The sequence below is a fragment of the Polypterus senegalus genome, chromosome 10 (assembly GCF_016835505.1).
Source record: "Polypterus senegalus isolate Bchr_013 chromosome 10, ASM1683550v1, whole genome shotgun sequence".
Taxonomy (NCBI): domain Eukaryota; kingdom Metazoa; phylum Chordata; class Cladistia; order Polypteriformes; family Polypteridae; genus Polypterus; species Polypterus senegalus.
This window is the reverse complement of record NC_053163.1, coordinates 29,049,120-29,070,975: the sequence shown is the minus strand read 5'-3', so window position 1 is coordinate 29,070,975 and position 21,856 is coordinate 29,049,120. Positions and strand designations below refer to the sequence as shown.

Genomic DNA, 21,856 nt, shown 5'->3' with positions numbered 1-21,856 from the left:
TAATGCTTGCCTAGTAGTTCTTATATGGTGAACCTCTGTGCTATATCTGGCTCTGTGTCAACTGTGTATGTGAGTAGAAAAAGGTAGAATTATAAAATACATTTGCACAAAGCAGAATGACATATTAAACTTATACACTTATTACATAGTGTTGAGTCAGTAGAGTCACTGTATGCATAGTGCCATGGAAGTGTTTTATACTAATTGTAGTTTCAGCAGTTTTGGCCAACTGGTTGGTTCCTTATTACGTTTTGCTTTTATTGTATACACTGAATGTAAATCTGTAACTGAGGTGCAAAGAAGACACTTTATTCAGTTTAACATGCCTTGATGAGGAAGAATGCCTTGTTTGGTGCATATTCACTAGCCCACATCTGGGCTGAATCTGGATTAGAAAAGGCTGGTTAATCTGTGAGCCAACTATGGCATGTCACATCAGGGCTGAGTATAGAATAAGCCCAATTAGCTGATTTCAGTGCAGTTATGATGTCACATTTCAGATGAGTTTGTTTTAGAATTGGCAGTTCAGCACAATCACAGCATCTTACAATTGAGCAAAGTCTCGATTTTAAGCGTGCTGGCTGATATTTTTAGCAGTTCAATTAGCATGCTTCTGGAACTAATAGTGCAAATATTAAGTTTACCTTGTTTGATTTTTTTGAAGAAGGCTATGTGGATAATGGGGACATTTATATACATGTCATGTTTAAACTCAGAGTTAGAACAATGTAAATTTGTTTTTTTCAGTCGACTGTCAAGTTTTATAGTCTAGCAGAAAAGAAGAGCTAGGAGATGTGACTGGAGATGCGCCTGCAAAAGAGTTTTGATTTAAGGGTAAGCACCACTACATGCAGATTAAACCTGTTGTTATTTCTTACAATGTCAGCAAAGCATCTCTGAAGGTTTTGGGGGCAGAATTCATGTCAATATATCAGGGGCAACAGTCCCCGTTGTATGAATTGTATGTTTTAAAGTGGATAATAGCCTACATTTTAACCAAATTGACTGCTGGCGTAAAAGAAACAAAAAACTGTCATATGCAGGCTCCTTTTATAAGAATTGTCATTAGTGGAAAAAATTAATGATATAGCAAGTAATAAAGGAGAGTTCAAAAGCTTTCTCATGTTTATTAAATTATTGTAACATTTATTTATTTCTAATTAGTGTTAGTTATTTTATTTACTAATATTTCAAAATGTCTGTCCTATTTGAGTGCAAGCATTAAATGAACTGCTCTGCTCTGCAGAATTTGGGCGCTCATGTGTTTCACATGTTACTAAATGTTCAAATCTAGCATTGAATAATAAAATGGGAAATCGAAGAATCAGCAATCAAAAGATGAAATCACATGACAACATAAACTAACTCCAAATCTATTTCCAATTTTATTTTTTAAATTTATTTACATTTTAATTTCATTTTCCAGATTAAACTGATGATTGCCCTTTTATTTGTTTTTGTTAGTGTGACACCCATTAAAGTGTGATTACAGTTGCTTCAAGCTGGTATTATCCCTTTTCTCAGTTTGAAATAGTCTCAGTAGAAAGCAGTATAAATTATTGATTTACAGATACAGACAGATTTGTTGATCCCCCATTGAAAAAGTGCTGTGTGTCTCCTGAAATGTGATTACATGAAAAGCAATTGTCCCATGTAGACCTGCATGCCTTTGGTATCTCATCAAGTAAAGCAAAGCGAGTGTGAAAAGAGATCAAGAATTGCTTATTCTACAAAGATATTTTAAAATTGCCAGGACAGATTTGTTAGTAACCCATAGAAAAGATCCTAAATAATTAGGGTAGAGAGATTTTTCACTCTACCTGTTTCCTTTTGTTAGTATCATACACGACTCCAATCATGCAATCAGTCATTCTGCTGATTTAAATGGAGAAAGCTCTTCTGTTGCTTTGGTATCATCGTGTGTCCAACTCTGAACACGGACCACAGACAGGAAAGGACAGAGTTGTCTAAGGGAATCAGAAAGAAAATGAAAGACAACCATGGTAAAGGTAAAGGCTATAAGACCATCTGCAAGAAGCTATATGTTCCTGTGACAACAATTGCAAAAGTTATTAAAAAGTTTAAAGTCCATGGGACTGTAATCAACCTACCTGGAAACGATTGTAAGAGGAAAATTAACCCCAGAATGGGCACAAGGAAAATGTGAATGGTAGACATAAAGACAAGGACAACTTCCAAAGAGATAGAAGCTGGACTCCAAGGTCAAGGTTCATCAGGGTCTGATCACATGATTCCTCACTTTTTGAGTGACAATGGGCTCAGTGGAAGAAGCCCCAGGAGGACTCCACTGTTGAAAAAGAAACACAAAAAAGCTAGACTGGAATTTGCTAAAAGGCAAATTGACAAGCCACAATGCTTCTGGGAGAATGTGCTTTGGACAGATGAGACAAAACTGAAGCTTTCTGGCAAGTCGCATCAGTTCTCTGTCTACAGACAAAAAAATGAAGCTTTCAAAGAAAAGAACCTACTGTGAAATACAAAGGAGGCTCAGTTATGTTATGGGGTTGCTTTTCTGCATCTGTCACGTGGGTGCCTTGAGACTATAGACAGAATAGCCAGCCAGCCAACCAGCCATTATCCAACCCGCTATATCCTAACTACAGGGTCACGGGGTTCTGCTGGAGCCAATCCCAGCCAACACAGGGCGCAAGGCAGAAAACAAACCCCGGGCAGGGTGCCAACCCACTGCAGCTGTATAGAGAATAATGAAACCTCAAGACCATCAAGATGTTCTGGAAAGCTCCGTCTCAGTTACAGGTCATGGATTCTCCAACAAGATAATGACCCAAATCACACAGCTAAAAACACACAAGAATAGCTAAGAACAAAACAATGGACTATTCTGAAGTAGCATTCTAGGAGCCCTGATTCCTATCGAACATCTATGGAAAGAACTGAACCATGCAGTCTGGAGAAGACCCCCTTCAAACCTGACACAGCTGGAGCAGTTTGTTCAGGAAGAGTGGGCCAAACAACCTGTGGACAGGTGCAGAAGTCTCATGGAGAGCTCCAGGAATCACTTGTTTGTGGTATCCTCTAAAGGTTGTGCAATAGAATATTAGGATAAGGGTCCAATCATTTTTGTCCATGCCATTTTCATTTGTGTTATTATTGATTTGAAATATTCTGTTGAATCAAAATTTTAAAACAAAGTCTCATTTTTGCTAAATACGGAATAAACAATCACAGGTGCCAATTACTTTTGTCAATTTCAAGTTTTTCAGAAGCAATTGTGGGTTCTTCTTTTTTCGTGGAGGGCTACCAACAAAACTGTCCACGTCCGTACCTTCCTTCTGTAAGTAGTATGCTGCATCTTTAGTAAGCCCACCTTGCTATATCACTACATACCCATAGATGAAAGCCTGAGGCCACAACTAAGTTGGAGGTCATTATTAGTTGTGTGAGTTCATCTCCTCATTCATCTCCTGTCCTCACTGTTTTTCTCCCCTGAATTTCAAGATCATAAACCCATTGCACTGATGCTGCCAGCTGGTGCCTGTAACACAATCATTCTTTTCTTTTTGTTACTAATAGTGTACAGTGATCCCTCGCTATATCCCCGCTTCACTCCATCACGGATTTTAAATGTAAGCATATCTAAATATATATCACATATTTTTCGCTGGTTCTAGGATTTCTGCGGACAGTGGGTCTTTTAATTTCTGGTACATGCTTCCTCAGTTTGTTTGCCCAGTTGATTTCATACAAGGGACGCTATTGGCGGATGGCTGAGAAGCTACCCAATCAGAGCGCGTATTACGTATTAAATAAAACTCCTCAATGATATACGATATGCTTCCTGTGTGGTGCTTTGCCCACTTAAAAGCTCTAGCAGCACGTATTGATTTTTGATTGTTTGCTTTTCTCTGTCTCTCTCACTCTCTCTGACATTAGCCAAGTTTCCATCCAGTTTTTTGGGACGTTTTGTTATCGACAAACAGAATATACGTAAAACAAAATGTGCGAAATTTGCTGTCTCCAGCCTGTTTCCATCAAACTGGCTTTTTATCGATAAAATGGTGTGCGTGATGACGTCATCACCCCAAAACGAACTGTCGCATAAGTTTTGTTGTAACGTGAAAAAAAATCTGCCCTTGAGCTGTTTCCATACATAATTTTGTGTATGTCGCAAATTATCTAGATAGAGATAGAGAGATTATTCAGACAGTTTTTTGAAATTTGCCAGCTTACTGTTATTTCAGTTTCACAAATAATTGGAATTGTACATAATATCCGAAGATGACAGCAGAATGAAGCAGTTGCTTGTCTGATAGCCCTAGAGCTCGAAGAAAGTACCCCAGTGCGACGAAACCCACGGGTATGGGAGAGACGACGGAATAAGACCTTCTGGGAGGAGGAGGTGAAGAGACACTTCACAGAAAATCTCTGGCTGCAACATTTTAGAATGACACGGCCGACGTTTGAGATGTTGTGTGGATTCATCAGTCCTGATGTTGCGCCCATCACAGGTTACCACCGACCACCGGACCAACCCAAAAGCGGATTGCCATCGCCCTTTACAAGCTAGCAACCTGCGCCGAGTATAGAGTAGTTGGAGAAACTTTCGGGGTTAGTAAAACTACCGTCCATCGATATGTATATGCTGTGTGCACCGCTATTAAAGAAAAATGAATGGGGCGTTATATCAGACTTCCGACTGTAGCGGAGGCCAATGAAATTGTATACTGCAATTCCTTGGTGCATCTTGTGCCACAGACTTACGGTGCGCTGGATGGCACGCATGTGCCTATTCTTCCCCCGACGGAAGGCTACCGCGATTACATTCATCGCAAAGGGTGGCCATCTATTGTTCTCCAGGCCCTTGTTGATGACAGGTGCATGATACGAGACATTTGCGTTGGCACTCCTGGAAGTGCCCATGATGCAGCTCTGTTTGCAACATCGGATCTGTACAGGTGAGCCTACCTTTCAACACTCCTTCTCAGTGCGATAACAACTGAATTAGTACTGTAACCTGCTTAAGGTTTTTAATTAAAACTGAAATTTGAATTAATACAAAATAACAACGTTTAATCAAAACAAACTAAAGTTAATATTAATGAGAGAATTTCTCATATATGCTAAAACATCTGCCATTTAATAATAAGAAAAAAATGTTTAGATAATGAAACACACGGTTTATTAAATATTTTGACTGGCACAGTAAATTACCTTTGCAGTTTTGTATTATTTAGACATCCTGAGAGACACCCCCAGGCTACAGTTGATGTGGAGGGAGTTCATGAACCCCTTTTAGTAGCAGGAGACCCAGCCTATCCACTACTGCATTGGCTCATCACGAGAAATAACGAGTCTCTTCATCAGACCATGCAAACCACTCCGCTATTCTCGTTTTGATTGCATGTGATGAAAATGTATCATGTGACACATTTGTTTGCGTTAAAGCACTTTTTTCTGACAAAAAGTGTTTACAATGTAGTTTTTGCGACATCTGAAGTATCGATATGGAATTTATGCACTAAAGTTAAACGGAAAAATATTATGTCGACATGTACAACATTTTATTGATAATTAGCATTTCCATCAGCTAAAATTTGAAGCACTAAATATTTTTCCGCAAAAACTCCTTGGATGGAAACCTGGTTATTCTCTGCTCCTGACGGAGGGGGTGTGAGCAGAGGGACTGTTTGCACAGAGGCTGTTTGCTTAGAGGATACGGACGCTCCTCTCAAAAATGCTAGAAAGACTACCTTCACATTGCTCCCTTTTTCTTGCAAAGCCCAACAGCTCGTATTGATTTTTGATTGTCTGCTTTTCTCTCTCTGTCTCTGTCTCTCTCTCTCTCTGACATTCTCTGCTCCTGATGCACACTCCTTTGAAGAGGAAGATATGTTTGCATTCTTTTAATTGTGGGAAAGAACTGTTATCTCTGTCTTGTCATGGAGCACAGTTTAAACTTTTGACTAAAGGGTGATCTTTCATGTCTAGAGGGCTCTAATAATGTTAAAAAAACGTATTTAGAAGTTAAACAGGTTTTCTATGCTCTAACTTAGAAAATATTAGATTTATAAATAAAGAATCCTACTTCGTGGAAATTCATTTATCGCGGTAGAGTCTGGAACAGATTAACTGCGATAAATGAGGGTTTACTGTACAGTATAACTGTGCGGAGAATATTTATAAACAGTGTGGGAGCATTTATAAGGGCTTAAAATATATAAAAATAACCATACAGACATATGGTTTCTACTTCACAGAGGGATTACTGTATTATACATGATGGTGGCCATTCAAACTATAACTCAAGGTGTCTCCTCTGCTTTTATAACTTCTAGGGCCTTCTCTTTACCACAACCCTTCACATTGGCAGTCTATTCTGTCAGGGTCTTCTTAACAGCATCATAGGCCTCTGGGCAAAGTAGTATGCTGAGGCCCCTGTTTTGATAGCAAAACAGAATCATACTTAGCCAACAGAAACATCATGGACCTCCAAGCTCCTGACATTGTGCCCATACGTGAAGATGGCCCTGTACTCTGCACAACAGAACTTATACTTACTAGCACACTAGTTTATTACTATAGAAGCGGTCATTATACAGAATTATGCATGCTGACATAAGTGAATGAATAATAAGTGCTTTTTATGTATATAATTATTTCAAAATATATTTGTTATTTTTTGGGAAATCAACTATAGTTAACAGTTAACAACTGATTATATAACAGGAGTGACTGGAATATAATTTTACATTAAAAAATACATATTCATAAATTTACAATTGTCCTTCAGATAACAGGCAAAATCTTCAAATCATGAAAAAACTGCTGCCAGGGTACAAAACAGAGGATATTTCATGAACCATGCACTCAATAAAAGTAGTACACCAGGGTCAGTAAAAGAAAGACGATTTCTGAATGCTGCAAAAGAAGAAACAAAAAGGATTTGCCCACATTTGGAAAATATGAAGCCATACAACCACAGTTCTAGGTCCACTAGATATGAAGACACAGTGGAGCTCTGCAGTCAACTCCTGCAATCAGAAATACGGTGACTGAATAACAGAATTGAGATCTCAAACAAAACATTATTCTAACATTACAAAATACAATATTTGAATGCAGTTTGTCCTTTTTGTTCTGCAATATGTTCTGTTAGGGTTTGTAGGGTTAGTCTTAAACTGACAAAGGTTTGTCATCATGGGACACTAAGGTAAGAATTTTGATTACACTTTTAGGACAACCAAATGAAAGGAGGCATGTATCTATACTAATAAAAGGCAAAGCCCTCACTGACTGACTCACTCACTGACTCATCACTAATTCTCCAAGTTCCCGTGTGGGTAGAAGGCTGAAATTTGGCAGGCTCATTCCTTACAGCTTACTTACAAAAGTTGGGCAGGTTTCATTTCAAAATTCTATGCGTAATGGTCATAACTGGAACCTATTTTTATCCATATACTGTAATAGACTGCAGCTCGATGGCCGTGGGAGGTGGAGTTGCTTCTCGTATCATCACGCCTCCCACGTAATCACGTGAACTGACTGTGAACGCAGTACATTGAAAACAAGAAAGAGCTCCAAAGAGTGCTGACGAAAAAAACGCATTACACAATTGAGAAGGCAGCGAAAGAATATGAAGCGAGTGACGTATACAAGCATATTCATAAGTACAGCTACTGCGGAAACAAAGTACGGTGTAAACTGTAAGTTTAAATCAAGTTCATAGACAGGCTGCCGCTAGCGTTTGTCATGCCCACGACTAATACGATGTTCGTGAGATACAAGTTTAATGAGAAGACGTAGGGTATAAACGAGAGTTTTGATCACTTTGTAACTAAGTTAAAATTGCTGGTGGAAGGACTGTGCTTATGCAAATTCCGAGAGACTGTGTTTGTGGAGGGATTGACAGTTAAGGCAGGTGGGGGAGTCACGTCATCATCTCCCCTCCCATTCACCTCATTTCATTCACTTCATTTCGCTCTGAGCTGAGCTCCACACCTGACACAGTCTTGCCGTTGTTTTTCCTTAGTGTTTAGTCCTCTCTCCTTTACTGATTTATACAAAGGAGAGTTGAGATCCGAGAGACTGTGTTTGTGGAGAGAAGCAGCTGAACTGTTGCTGATAGATCACTGTGCACTGTTGTCTACTTCCAGTGACGTTTGCTGTTGTCTACTTCCAGTGACGTTTGCTTCCATGTTACTGCTGACTACACCACTGCATGTGAACGATCGTTCTCCAAGTTAAAACTCATCAAAAATTACCTCAGAAAGCACCACTTTGCAAGACCGACTTAGTGGCTTGGCTGTACTCTCAATCGAAAACGTGCGTGCCAGACAACTTGATGTGTCAAATATTGTTGAGACTTTTGCGCAACAGAAGGCACACAAGTTAGTATTTTAAAGTACCTGCTGTGGCCACCGCTACCTGGGGGCGGCTGAAAGAAGAAGAAGTGATATGATTTGTGACTTGTAAGTCAGTCCCATTTTTGTAAGCTTTAACAGTTTAACAAATCTGTAATCTGTTTTATTGTGTACCTTAGTATGGCTTATTGTGCATTATTGTCACTACAATGAGGATTTGAAGTTTATGATGTCAGTTTTCTCAGAACTTGTGTTAAACTGGTCGATTGTGTAGTAGTATCCTGTCAGTCGGTCTTGTCGTTTTAATTTGTCAAAAATTGAAATTGTTTCATTTTATAGCACAGAAATGTTTCTACTTGCTAGGTTATTTTAATCATCTTCTTTCAGTAAATTGTCTTGGAAAAGTAAGCGGGTCCACATTATATATATATATTAATGTACTACTACTACACACACCTTCTACATTACATTCTCAGAATTTATTTTTTTTATTACAGTGGTTGTAATTAAGCTATTTAAAAAGTTATTACAAATTGAATTTTGAGAGATTGTTTGACATCAGCCCAGCCGGCCCCTAGGATCTTTGCAAATAAATAACTAACAGTTCTGCTAGACAGGAGGGGCCCACCGGGGGCTTCAGCAAGCTATGATAGGTTACAATCCATCATTAATAAAAAATTAATAATAATTCCCTTGTATGTAAAATCAGGAAAATTAACGTCAATCCCTTCTGGTGACACGGAGCTTCAAAATGTGCATGCGCCGATTTGTTTATCAGACGCTCACAGTGTGGCAACTCCGTTATACAATAAATGTAACTTAAAATGTAAATATTTCTCACAATTTTTAAACTTAGTATATATTTTAGGCACTGGATGTGTATGAATTTCTTAAGTTTGACGTTTAACTTTTTTGTTTTTATTATTTTCGTAATGCTAAAAAAAAGTTACATGACAATGTCTCACATACCAAAATGCAGTCGCGAGCGCTGGCCTTGTCAGCTCACCCCTCCAAGTAATAAAGCCACACCTAGGCCGACTGAATAGGATCAGGCTTGAAGAAATCTGCTCAAATAAAACGGGAATGTATTCTGCTAGCTGGGTTTCCTTTTGCCTTAAAGCGCTGTCAATTCAAATAATCACCGTATTTATTTACTTTTCAGAAACAATACCCTCGGTTTGCTTAAATTCCATATTCATATTCTGAATTTTCGTCTAATAAACTGTATGTCTGAAATGAATTTAACAAAGTATAACTTTTGCCAAAAACAAACCCGATCGTTCATACCTAGGAGCCGAAACAGAGTTCTCTTGCGCTGTGGCGAGAAACAAAATGTTTCACCGAGGAAGTGAAATGGAATCGGCGCGTCTTCCGCTGACATTGCAGCGGATATATATGGATTGTGCGTGCAATCTGATCCGTCCACTGAGGACATAAATGGATACTATGGCAAGCCTAATTAACATTTAAAAATACTGTATCTCAAAATTAATTTCAGATATTTTAAAAAGCAATTTACTTTTTAAGATATGTGAAACTCCTTTTGAGATATACGTTCCTTAACATTTTAAGATGTGTGCAAGGGACTTATGTATTAAACGGACGGCATGACAAAATAAAACAGAAGTGTTTTGACGAATTTATAACATATTTATCGGGATAAAAAATACATAGAAATTGGAATATTATAAAAATACATACATACAATTGTTTTGCTTTCCTCCGGGTGCTCCGGTTTCCTCCCACATTCCAAAGACATACAGGTTTGGTGCACTGGTGAATCTGAAAATTGTGCTTGGTGTATGTGTGTGTGTGCCCTGCGGTGGGCTGGCACCATGCCCATTATTTGCGCCTGCCTTGCGCCCTGTGTTGGATGGGAATGGCACCAGCAGATCCCCGTAACCCTGTAGTTAGGATATAGCGGGTTGGATAATGACTGACTGACAATTGTTTTGAGGAATTTATAACATATTTATTGGGATAAAAAATATATATATTTATGGTAATCACTGCCGTCCGTTTAGTACACGAATAACTTTTTTGATATATCAAATGCATTTCAAGAGATCTCGAATACATTTTCAGACAACACGTGTGCATTTCAAGATATCTCAAATGAATTTTTAGATATCTTAAATGGACCTTGCATGCGTGTATTTCAAAATCACTTTTTGTAAAATTGCGAATTCTTTCAACAGGACGTCCTATTTATTATAAGATTTCTTGAAATGTATTTCAGATATCTTGAAATGAGAACGTGATTTTTACACTGTAAAAAAATAATGTTAAATTTACGGAAAAGTATTGGCAGCTGAGTTGCTATAATTTTCCCGTAAAAAAGATGTTGACAATATTTTTAGGTAAATAAAAATGTTATTTTAAGGATAGAAAACTGGCAGCTGGGTTGCCAGAATTTTACTGTAATAAATAAGGTGGCAATATTTTTAGGTCTGCGGTATAACGTTGTAGCAAACTGTTTTTTTTTTTTTCTTTACAACACATTCCAACAGAAGGGAATGTTTAACCATAACCAGAAATCCATGCACTGTAATAAATATGCCAATCAGTGAACCATTAGAAAGTGCTGTCAGGATCGAACCCCAGTACACAGTTTGCATCAAATAAAGTAACAACGACCAAAGAAAGCAGATTCAAGATCAATAGCAATCAAGAGCAAACATTCATCATTTAATTGTACACACTGAAATCAATTCAATGTTTAAGGAAGTTACGCACATTGTATGGTGGAGAAGTAAAGTTTGCTCTTCTGGTGTATGGTGTCCTACAGATGTGCCAGCTTATCGAGTACAATCCATAAATCAGCTTCCATAACCTCAAAAAAACCTTCAGCGCGCAGTAAGTCTGCTAACTTCGTTTAAGTTTTTTTTTTCCTTATTGTGTAAAGGTGTGCGGTTCACCGGGACCAATAAGGTAAAAGGGGGCGTGTCCTTATGCAAATATCGTAACTTCGGTGTTACTGAAACAACGCTTTACCGTTTTACATTTCCAGTTGCTTATCTTCGCTATTTAATAGCGTTACGCAGTAAAATTACATTCAGTGTAACTGTAATGTATCAGTAAACGGTATGCAGCATATTTTGAAGGTAGAGAAATATTGATTTTATAGAACTTGTCTGTAAAAAATAATGAAATGTATTGTTTAAGATATCTGTGGTGGGCTGGCGCCCTGCCCGGGGTTTGTTTTCTGCCTTGCGCCCTGTGTTGTCTGGGTTTGGCTCCAGCAGACCTCCGTGACCCTGTAGTTAGGATATGGCGGGTTGGATGATGGCTGGATGGATGTTTAAGATATACAGGTAATTTTCAGTAGAACATAAGGTAACTTTCCTTTTTTTCAGAAAAGGTATTTTACTTTCACCATTTATAGTATTTTTACCCTTAAATTTACTGACATTCTTTACAGTGTAGAATTGACAGACTGCCGACCGGCCTCTACATTTAAAATCTGCTGCCATATTCAACGAAAAAGACATCATCAGCCAGGAAATGCAAGTGCAGGCTTCTTAACCTTGGTGGGCTCAGATTTAATAACTGACTCATAAATGAACACCAGCGCTGGCACTGAATGTGTATAATTAATGTGTATAATTACTTTAACTCAAAACATTTGTCATCCTTACATGAAAAGTCTCTGAACATATTTGTCATTAACAAACAAAACAAGGAGAAATATATTATAAATAAATATGCATAGAAAAAATAAGAACCTCACTGCATGTGCATTGGGTATACACCATTACCGAAATATTACATAAAGTAATAGGAGTTTACACCATTTATCAAATTCACTTTGCAAAATTGACAATGTGTATGCTCTCTGTTTTCCTAACCAGTCTCTTATCAAACTACAGTTTATTTATTTTTTTATTTATCTTAATAGCTTAATAGTGCATACAACAAAAAAGATTTATTGTGGATTCATTGCAAAGCAATGACGTTCATTTTACTGCCAGCCTAAATGAAAGCTTTTTGAAAATTCTCAATCTACGGGTCTTTTCATTGCTTATCTCTGTGTACTAAATCATTGCAGGAATACCTGCTTGGCCATTTTGATGTTGTGATGTATGGCCAGCTGTTCATCCACGCCGCCAGGTGGAGCCCTCCCTGCAGTAAGGAGGAGCCCCGAAGACCAGCAGGGCATCATGGACATTGGAGTCTTTATGCACAGCCCTGCTGGATACCATGGGGGCCGCTAGAAGACGCTGCAGGGAGGATCAACGAGTATTTGCCCTACGCCCCGGAAGTATGTCCGAGTCACATGGACAAGGGGAATGACGTGCTTCTAGGACTTTTTATCTGACCTGCAAGTAATAGGAGATCACATGGACTGGTGTTTGGAAACACTTCCGGGTCAGGGAATCTAAAAGGACTCTGGGAACTCCCAGACGACGAGCTGAGCTGGGTGGAAGGGTGGATTGTTTATTGAGAATTATTGTAGTGTATTGGTGCAATTATATGAGTATTGTGGAGAGAAGGGTGCTTGGTGCACATTATTGTCCAAATAAAATAAGTTATTGGACTTTTACCACATGTCTGGCGTCTTGGACTAGGGTTCAAGGGAGCGATAGTGGACCCAAACTGTCACAATGTATAATGTAGCATTAACATAGTTTGTATAGCTCTTGTTCAATTCAATTCAAAATGGGGAAAAAGTTACCCTTGCTCAAAGATATGATAACTCAACAATATGCAATGTATACTTTCATGTAGTATTATTAACACATTTGAGTCATCTTGGCTTGTTTGGCACATTTCGGGAAACTATTTGGGCTGCATAAGTGCACAGATTTGCTACATGTGCAAATGAGAAGCACAATTGTTCTGATAGCCTATCGGGCTTCAACTCTGTGCTGACATTATTAAAAAACACCTTTCTGATTTGTATCATTTTATGTTTATTACAAATTAGTATGATCAGGACCTGTAAAAGCTTAGGGTCCCAGTTTAGCTTAGAATCCAGGGGACAATAAGCAACACAATTTCTGCTGTAGCTCATCCTCAAACTGGTACTGAATTGACATTAAAAGAGTATACTTTCGATATATTATATCTTTAATAGACATTTTGAAAATCAATGTTAGATTTCAGCTGAATGTTGTTTTTGAAGTTGAAAACCTAGCTCAGGCCCTGAGGACAAGAACCATCATTTAAAATAATATGGCTTCTATAGGTCAAAATCTTCTTTGCATTCATCCCCTGAGTCTTACAATAACATCAATTACTTTGATTGTACCCGAGAAACCAGCTAATCCATGAAGACTTACTAACCCCTGAGTATCTGGAGCTGTCTTTTGTTGTAACATTATACTAACTGTACCTTGTCACAAGAACGACAAAAAGACATTGTGAAGGTTTGGGCCAGCCACCTGTATAATATTTCCTGGCTGCAAAAATGATTAGTACGAACAGACATGTTCACACAACTGAGTCCAAAACAGAACTGATATACTGGAAGCAAGATGGTTGCTTTAAACGCCAGTAAAGGAAGTGATGTCATTGGTTGCCCCAGAAACAGGTGGGATTTCTGAGAATGGTCTGCAAGGAATTGAGAGAGAGAATTAGTACACTTCGCCACCCCCTGGCCCAGCGTGGAATTACATCTATTCAGGCTCTTTAATTGTCTCCTGAACACGTGTGTGTGACAACCTTAATAGACTTTTTACACTTGTATAGTTTGTGATGCTGATATTATATTGTTCTGTTTCATACACAGTGTAAAGATGGATGCCATTCCGATATTTTCCCAAGTGGAATCACTGGCTCAGAATATTTCAGGTGGCTGTGAAGGTGCACAAAAGACATGCAGAAACTTTTGGACGTTATTCCCAAAGATGTCTTGGGGAAGATCTGTCGTTCAGGTTTTAAAGGGAGATATGAGGGGAGCCAAAGAGACTCAGATATTTTTCTTGACAAGAATGGTTGGTGCCCTTGATTCTTTGCCAGGTGTGGACCATGTGAAAGGATCAGCTCACTACATTTGGGGAGACAAAGAAGGTGGTGATAACGCTATGAAGGCTGCCTCCCACACAACTGGTGTCATGGCTGGAGGGATTGGAGGATTCATAGTAGGCGGCCCAGTGGGAGCAACGGTAGCAGGCATGATGGGAGGTTTAGAAATGGACATGATTATTTCCTATTTTGATATAATTACTAATGGGGAAAACGTCCAGATTTATGGCATTTTTGGAATAATAGAAAACATTAAAAAGGATCCAAAAATGTTGGAATGTATGTGGATTTACCTGGGAGTTTTGCATTAGATGTTAGAACAAGAAATGCCATCTGGAAAAGCTGAAGGGGAAAGATAGTAGGCAAATTAAAAAAAGAAGGAAGCAAATACAATGGCTTTTAAAATAACGATTAGGTATTCAGTGAACCAAAGTTTAAAAATCCTTCAGGAATGAGTTATTATTATTATTATTATTATTATTATTATTATTATTGGTGAAATCCCAGTACCAAAAAAGATGTGCTGGAGGACGAGTTGTGTAAGTACTAAAATGAATGGTGAGCTCAAAGCCCTGGCTCAAAGTCTAGGCTTTGAAAACCTAGATTTTTAATTTTTCATTTATACTAAGAAGTCTGTGCGAGCTTGAAAAGTGCCAGTCTCTTTATCTCACCTATGTTTTAACATGCACTGTTGCAAGGAATTTTACAAATGCATCAAAAATTGTGATAAAAAAATTTGAAAATTCCTGCATTAAACACTCAACATTGAAAAACAAGGATATTAAGCAAAAGTTGAGAATCCAGTAGTATTTAATCAAGAAAACTAAAACTACGAGGGACGTTCAAAATTTTTGTGCACTTTTTTGTATTTCCATTTAGTAAGAATTTCACTAAAAAATTCCATCACTTTTCTATATAGTCACCTTGTTTTTAAATGCAATTTTCTCAGTCACAGAACACTCTCAGACACGACCAATTACTACTCCTACCGACTTCACCGCTTCCAACGAAAATATAAAAGTGCGGAAACTTTTTAACTTTTATCATTGGGTAAAAATTAAGTAGATTCAAAAGCTAGAGTTAATATTACTATAAAAATAAAAACTTAATTATGTATTCTTGGGTGGCACAGTGGCGCAGTTGGTAGCGCTGCTGCCTTGCAGTAAGGAGACCTGGGTTTGCTTCCCGGGTCCTCCCTGCCTGGAGTTTGCATGTTCTCCCTGTGTCTGTGTTGGTTTCCTCCGGTGCTCTGGCTTCCTCCTACAGTCCAAAGACATGCAGGTTAGGTGCATTGACGATCCTAAATTGTCCCTGGTGTGTGCTTGGTGTGTGGGTGTGCCCTGCCTGGGGTTTGTTTCCTGCCTTGAGCCCTGTGTTGGCTGGGATTGGCTCTAGCTGACCCCCGTGACCCTGTAGTTAGGATATAGTGGGTTGGATAATGGATGGATGGATATTTGTACCAGACAACAAATAGGTGGTATTAGCGTGGTAATAATAATAATAATAATAATAATAATAATAATAATAATAATAATAATAATAATAATAATAATAATAATAATAATAATAATAAAGTCCATCTGTCCACTATCCAACCCACTATATCCTAACCACAAGGTCATGGGGGTCTGCTGGAGCCAATCCCAGTCAATACAGGGCACAAAGCAGGAAACTAACCCCAGGCAGTGTGCCAGTCCACCGCAGGGCGCACACACACACACACAACAAGCACACACTAGGGACAATTTAGGATCGCCAATGCACCTAACCTGCATGTCTTTGGATTGTGGGAGGAAACCCATGCAGACACGGTGAGAACATGCAAATTCCACGCAGGGAGGACCCGGGAAGTGGGGCAGCAGCTCTACCACTGCACCACCATGCTGCCCCAAAATAATGATAATAAAAATAGATAAGTTAATTTGCCCATTACTTTTTGATGGCCAAGGACAATACATCTTTGACAACAACACTTACTGGTCTGGAAGTTTAGTGATCCACAGACTCACTTCTATGGTATGAGTTAAATGCTCCTATTGTTGTGATCAGATTCACTTTTTACATTTTTCTGATGTTTAAAAATCTTCAATTCTGTATGTTATTTAAGGGTTTTGAACTTCAGGGATTCTATTTTTAATGGTTATTTATTCTCTGTATTTAGTCCCTGGGAAAAAAAAAATATTTTGGTTAATTTAATGTTTACCATGTCATCATTTTAATTTTCTTAGCACATTATGACATCACAGGCACAATAAGCAATTGCCACATGCAGGTTACAACGTGAGTTACCACAGCTATGCTGATGACACACAGCTGTACTTATCTATAGCACCTGATGACTCAGACTCTTTCGATACACTAACACAATGTCTTACTGGTATTTCTGAATGGATGAATAGTTATTTTCTCAAACTAAATAAAGAGAAAACTGAAATTTTAGTAATTGGCAATAATGGATTCAGTGAGGTTATCAGAAATAAACTTGATGCACTAGGATTGAAAGTTAAGACGGAAGTAAAAAAATTAGGGGTAACCGTTGACTGTAATCTGAATTTTAAATCGCATATTCATCAGACCACTAGGACAGCATTTTTTCACTTAAGAAACATAGCAAAAGTTAGACCTCTTATATCATTGAAAGATGCGGAGAAATTAATTCACGCTTTTGTTTTCAGTCGACTAGATTACTGTAACGCACTCCTCTCAGGACTACCCAAAAAAGACATAAATCACTTGCAACGAGTGCAGAATGCAGCTGCTAGAATCCTAACTGGGAAAAGAAAATCCAAACACATTTCTCCAGTTTTGATGTCACTACACTGGTTGCCTGTGTCATTCAGGATTGACTTTAAAATACTGCTTATGGTTTATAAAGCCTGAAATAATCTCGCTCCATCTTATATATTGGAATGCCTGACGCGTTATATTCCAAATCGTAACCTTAGATCTTCAAATGAGTGTCTCCTTATAATTCCAAAAGCTAAACTTAAAAGAAGTGGTGAGGCGGCCTTCTGCTGTTATGCACCCAAAATCGGGAATAGCCTGCCAATAGGAATTCGCCAGGCAAATACAGTAGAGCACTTTAAAACACTGCTGAAAACACATTACTTTAACATGGCCTTCTCATAACTTCACTTTAACTTAATACTGATACTCTGTATGTTCAATTCTTCATAATAATTATTCACAGTGGCTCCAAAATCCATACTGACCCCTACTCTCTCTTCTGTTTCTTTTTCCGGTTTCTTTGTGGTGGCGGCCTGAGCCACCACCACCTACTCAAACCATCATGATGCACCAACATTGATGGACTGAAAGCCAGAAGTCTACGTGACCATCATCATCAGGTCCTTCCATGAAAACCCTAAATACAAAGAGGACTGTTTGACTAATGTTAGGTAGATTGCCCAGAGGGGACTGGGCGGTCTCGTGGTCTGGAACCCCTACAGATTTTATTTTTTTCTCCAGCCTTTGGAGTTTTTTTTTTGTTTTTTCTGTCCACCCTGGCCATCGGACATTACTTTTATTCTATGTTAATTAATGTTGACTTATGTTCATCTTTTATTGTGTCTTCTATTTTTCTATTCATTTTGTAAAGCACTTTGAGCTACATTTTTTTGTATGAATATGTGCTATATAAATAAATGTTTATTGATTGATTGATTGAATTGCCACATTCAAGATGGTGGATTTCCTATAACACATCCAAGATGGTGGATTTTCTGTAACTCAAATTGGCATGTGATTCTTTGAGATTTTATGGTTTAATGACAACTTATTACACATATTTTGACTTTAGCTTAGAGTTTAAGTTTTGGTATTTGCGATTGCCCATCTGTTTTTTGTTTGTGTAGGACAACATTCATCTTCTGGTCCAATTTTCTAATTTTAGGATTTGTTCATTTTAGTTATGTTGATTTTTATTTATTCTCATCTTGCCATTTTGTGACTATAAATGCCTCTACCAATGATGTCATCAGCTCCTTCTATATAAATATGGTGGTGATTACCCGTGTCAGTATCTTTGGGGAATTAATCTCTGTCTCTAAAACAAAACTTCATTTGGGTTAACTTCAATTAGATTATATTTTGGGTTTCTGCTTTTGTCATCATGTAAAGACTAGGGGGCTTCCCCCCTTGCTCACTTCGCTTGCCAACCTCCCCGGCCTGTGCTACGCGCCAGCCACTTTGTGTCTCTGCTGTTCGTGTATGTGGATTTGGGAAGAAACACTACTTGTCACTACTTTTCATGATGGCAACATGAATTAGACGATCTGCAAGTCTCCGACTTAAAGTTTAAATCCAAACAATATATTCGATCTCTTTTCGGTGTTCTGTTATTTCACCGAGAAATAATTTCCACTTGTTTGCGCTAATGCGATCTTTACTATCACTTTTTTGAGACGTTCGAATTTTCGTACTTCCGTTTGCTCTAACCTGCTCTGCATGTGTATCGCGCCAACATTTTTGAATTCTTTACGACGTTCTACTTTGTCATATACTTGTCTTTTATTTTTCGGCCCCAGGAGTGGTTAAGTCTCTTGGCACAAAGTCTTGTCTCGTGGGACATGAAAGTGTCTCTCTGAAAAAGTCATGTCTCGTCCCAGGATTTTTTTTTATTATAATAGAGAGACTACTTCTTATAGTTTTTCCCTATAATGCTTGCAATTACATCTTTTCGAAATTAGAAGTTCATTTTGTTTGCAGCCTAAACTACAGCTTATTGGAAATCCTGTTATTTACATGGGTTTTGTAACTGCTTATCTCTGAGCAGTTAGTGGTGGCCATAACACCTCCTCTGACAATCTATTACCCAATGTAATATTGACTTTTATCTGCATGTTCTTATTCTTTTTAGTTTCCTTACTCTGTCGAATTGTATTTGAGAAAAGAAGTCACCCTTGCTTACAGATCTAATTCGTGGGGAAAAAGATCATATACATTTTAAAATGTTATTGTTAATTGTTTATATATGACATTTTGAGTGTACAGTATCATCTTAGTTTGCTCCACTATGGCATAACCCTTTAAATGTGGATAATATTGCATTAACTTTTTGGACTAAATACGTATAAAGGTTGAAAAGGTTCATCATTTTTTAATAGGCTTTCCTATTTGTATGACCAAAAAGAACCATAAAAATGGATCATATCATAGATAATAGAAAAGAAATATGTAGTGATGACGTTGTATAAAAAAGGTGAAGCTGACAGAGGGAGAGCTCAATCGACATCACCAAGAAGTACTCCACTTGGAAAGTTTAGAAGTTGTTCCTGTGTGACTGAGCTTAGGAGTTCTCATGTTAGCTTAAGCTGCAAGAAAACCACTTTTGAATTACACATTGCAGGTTTGCGAGTGTCCGTCAGCAGTTCACCACAGTGCAAATCTTTGATCTGCAATACTTTGTGGTGTATGTCCTGAGCAATTCACTTTGCAACAAAGACAAAATTTGAACTATTCATGGGTGGAGTGTAGTGGTGACACTGAACAGTAAAGGTGGTGGCTGACAGAAAGTGGGAGACAGCTCAATTGATGTTACCAGGATGTGCTGTTGATACTGTGATACTATTTATCAGTAGCACCTGATGACCCCGACTCTGTTGTTTCACTAACACAATGTCTTACTTGTGTTTCTAAATAGATGAATAGTAATTTTCTCAAGCTAAATAAAGAGAAAACAAAATTTTTAGTGATTGGCAATAATGGATATAATGAGGTTATTAGAAATAAACCTGATGCATTAGGATTAAAAGTCAAGATGGAGGTAAAGAACTTAGGGGTAACTGTTGACTGTAACCTGAAATTTAAATCACATATTAATCAGATCACTAGGACAGCATTTTTTCACTTAAGAAACATTTTGACCTGTTTGACCTGTTATATCATTGAAAGATGCTGAGAAATTAGTTAACGCTTTTGTTTTCAGTCGTCTAGATTACTGTAACGCACTCCTCTCAGGACTACCCAAAAAAGACATAAATCACTTGCAACGAGTGCAGAACGCAGCTGCTAGAATCCTAACTAGGAAAAGAAAATCTGAACACATTTCTCCAGTTTTGATGTCACTACACTGGTTATCTGTGTCATTCAGGATTGACTTTAAAATTCTGCTTATGGTTTATAAAGCCTTAAATAATCTCGCTCCATCTTATATATCGGAAAGCCTGACACGTTATATTCCAAATCGTAACCTTAGATCTTCAAATGAGTGTCTGCTTAGAATTCCAAGAGCAAAACTTAAAAGAAGTGGTGAGGCGGCCTTCTGCTGCTATGCACCTAAAATCTGGAATAGCCTGCCATTAGGAATTTGCCAGGCTAATAGAAGTGGACCACTTTTATAAACTGCTAAAAACTCATTACTTTAACATGGCCTTCTCATAACTTCATTTTAATTTAATCCTGATACTCTGTATATTCAATTAATTATCATAACTATTCATGGTGGCTCTAAAATCCGTACTGACCCCTACTCTCTCTTCTGTTTCTTTTCCTGGTTTTCTGTGGTGGTGTCCTGCACCTAATCAAAGCACCATGATGTTCCTACATTGATGAATTAAAACCCAGAAGTGTACATGACTATCATAGATAGATAGATAGATAGATAGATAGATAGATAGATAGATAGATAGATGTGAAAGGCACTATAAGATAGATAGATAGATAGATAGATAGATAGATAGATAGATAGATAGATAGATAGATAGATAGATAGATAGATGTGAAAGGCACTATAAGATAGATAGATAGATAGATAGATAGATAGATAGATAGATAGATAGATAGATAGATAGATAGATAGATAGATAGATAGATAGATAGTTTATTAATCCCAAGCAGAAATTTACATACTCCAGCAGCAGCAAGCTGATAAAAAACAATAAATTAAAGAGTGATAAAAATGCAGGTATAACAGACAATAACTTTGTATGATGTTAACATTTACCACCCCGAATGGAATTGAAGAGTCGCATAGTGTGGGGTCTCCTCAGTCTGTCAGTGGAGCAGGACGGTGACAGCAGTCTGTCTCTGAAGCTGCTCCTCTTCCTGGAGATGATCCTGTTCATTGGATGCAGTGGATTCTCCATGATTGACAGGAGCCTGCTCAACAAGTTCTTCCATGAGATCCCTAAATACAAAGAGGACTGTTCATTTATGCTAGGTAGAATGCCCAGAGGGGACTGGGTGGTCCCATGGTCTGGAACCCCTGCAGATTTTATTTTTTCTCTTCAGCTACAGTATCTTGAGTTTTTTTTTTTGTTTGTTTTTTCTGTCCTCCCTGGCCATTGGGCCTTACTCTTATTTTATGTTAATTAGTGTTGTCTTATGTTAATTCTTACTTTGTCTTTTTTTTTTTTCTTAATCATGTAAAGCACTTTGAGCTACATTATTTGTTTGAAAATATGCTATATAAATAAATGTTGTTGTTGTTGCTCCACTTGCAGTGTTGTATCTGCGTGGGTGAACTTAGGAGTTGTCCTGTAAGTTTGAGCTGCAAGGAGTTCTTTTCTGAAATAGAAATTGCAAGTTCACAACTTACCAGTAGTTCA

The 21,856-nt window shown here is 37.9% G+C and overlaps 1 long non-coding RNA gene across 1 annotated transcript; it reads right to left on the bottom strand.

Moving 5' to 3' along the window:
- Positions 1-68: 68 nt before the first annotated feature.
- LOC120536988 lies at positions 69-9,715 on the bottom strand. The gene is made up of 3 exons (XR_005635245.1): positions 9,630-9,715; positions 2,112-2,308; positions 69-1,967 (listed from the first exon to the last, which is right to left on the bottom strand). It is a non-coding gene; the product is annotated as an uncharacterized LOC120536988 (long non-coding RNA).
- Positions 9,716-21,856: the final 12,141 nt, after the last annotated feature.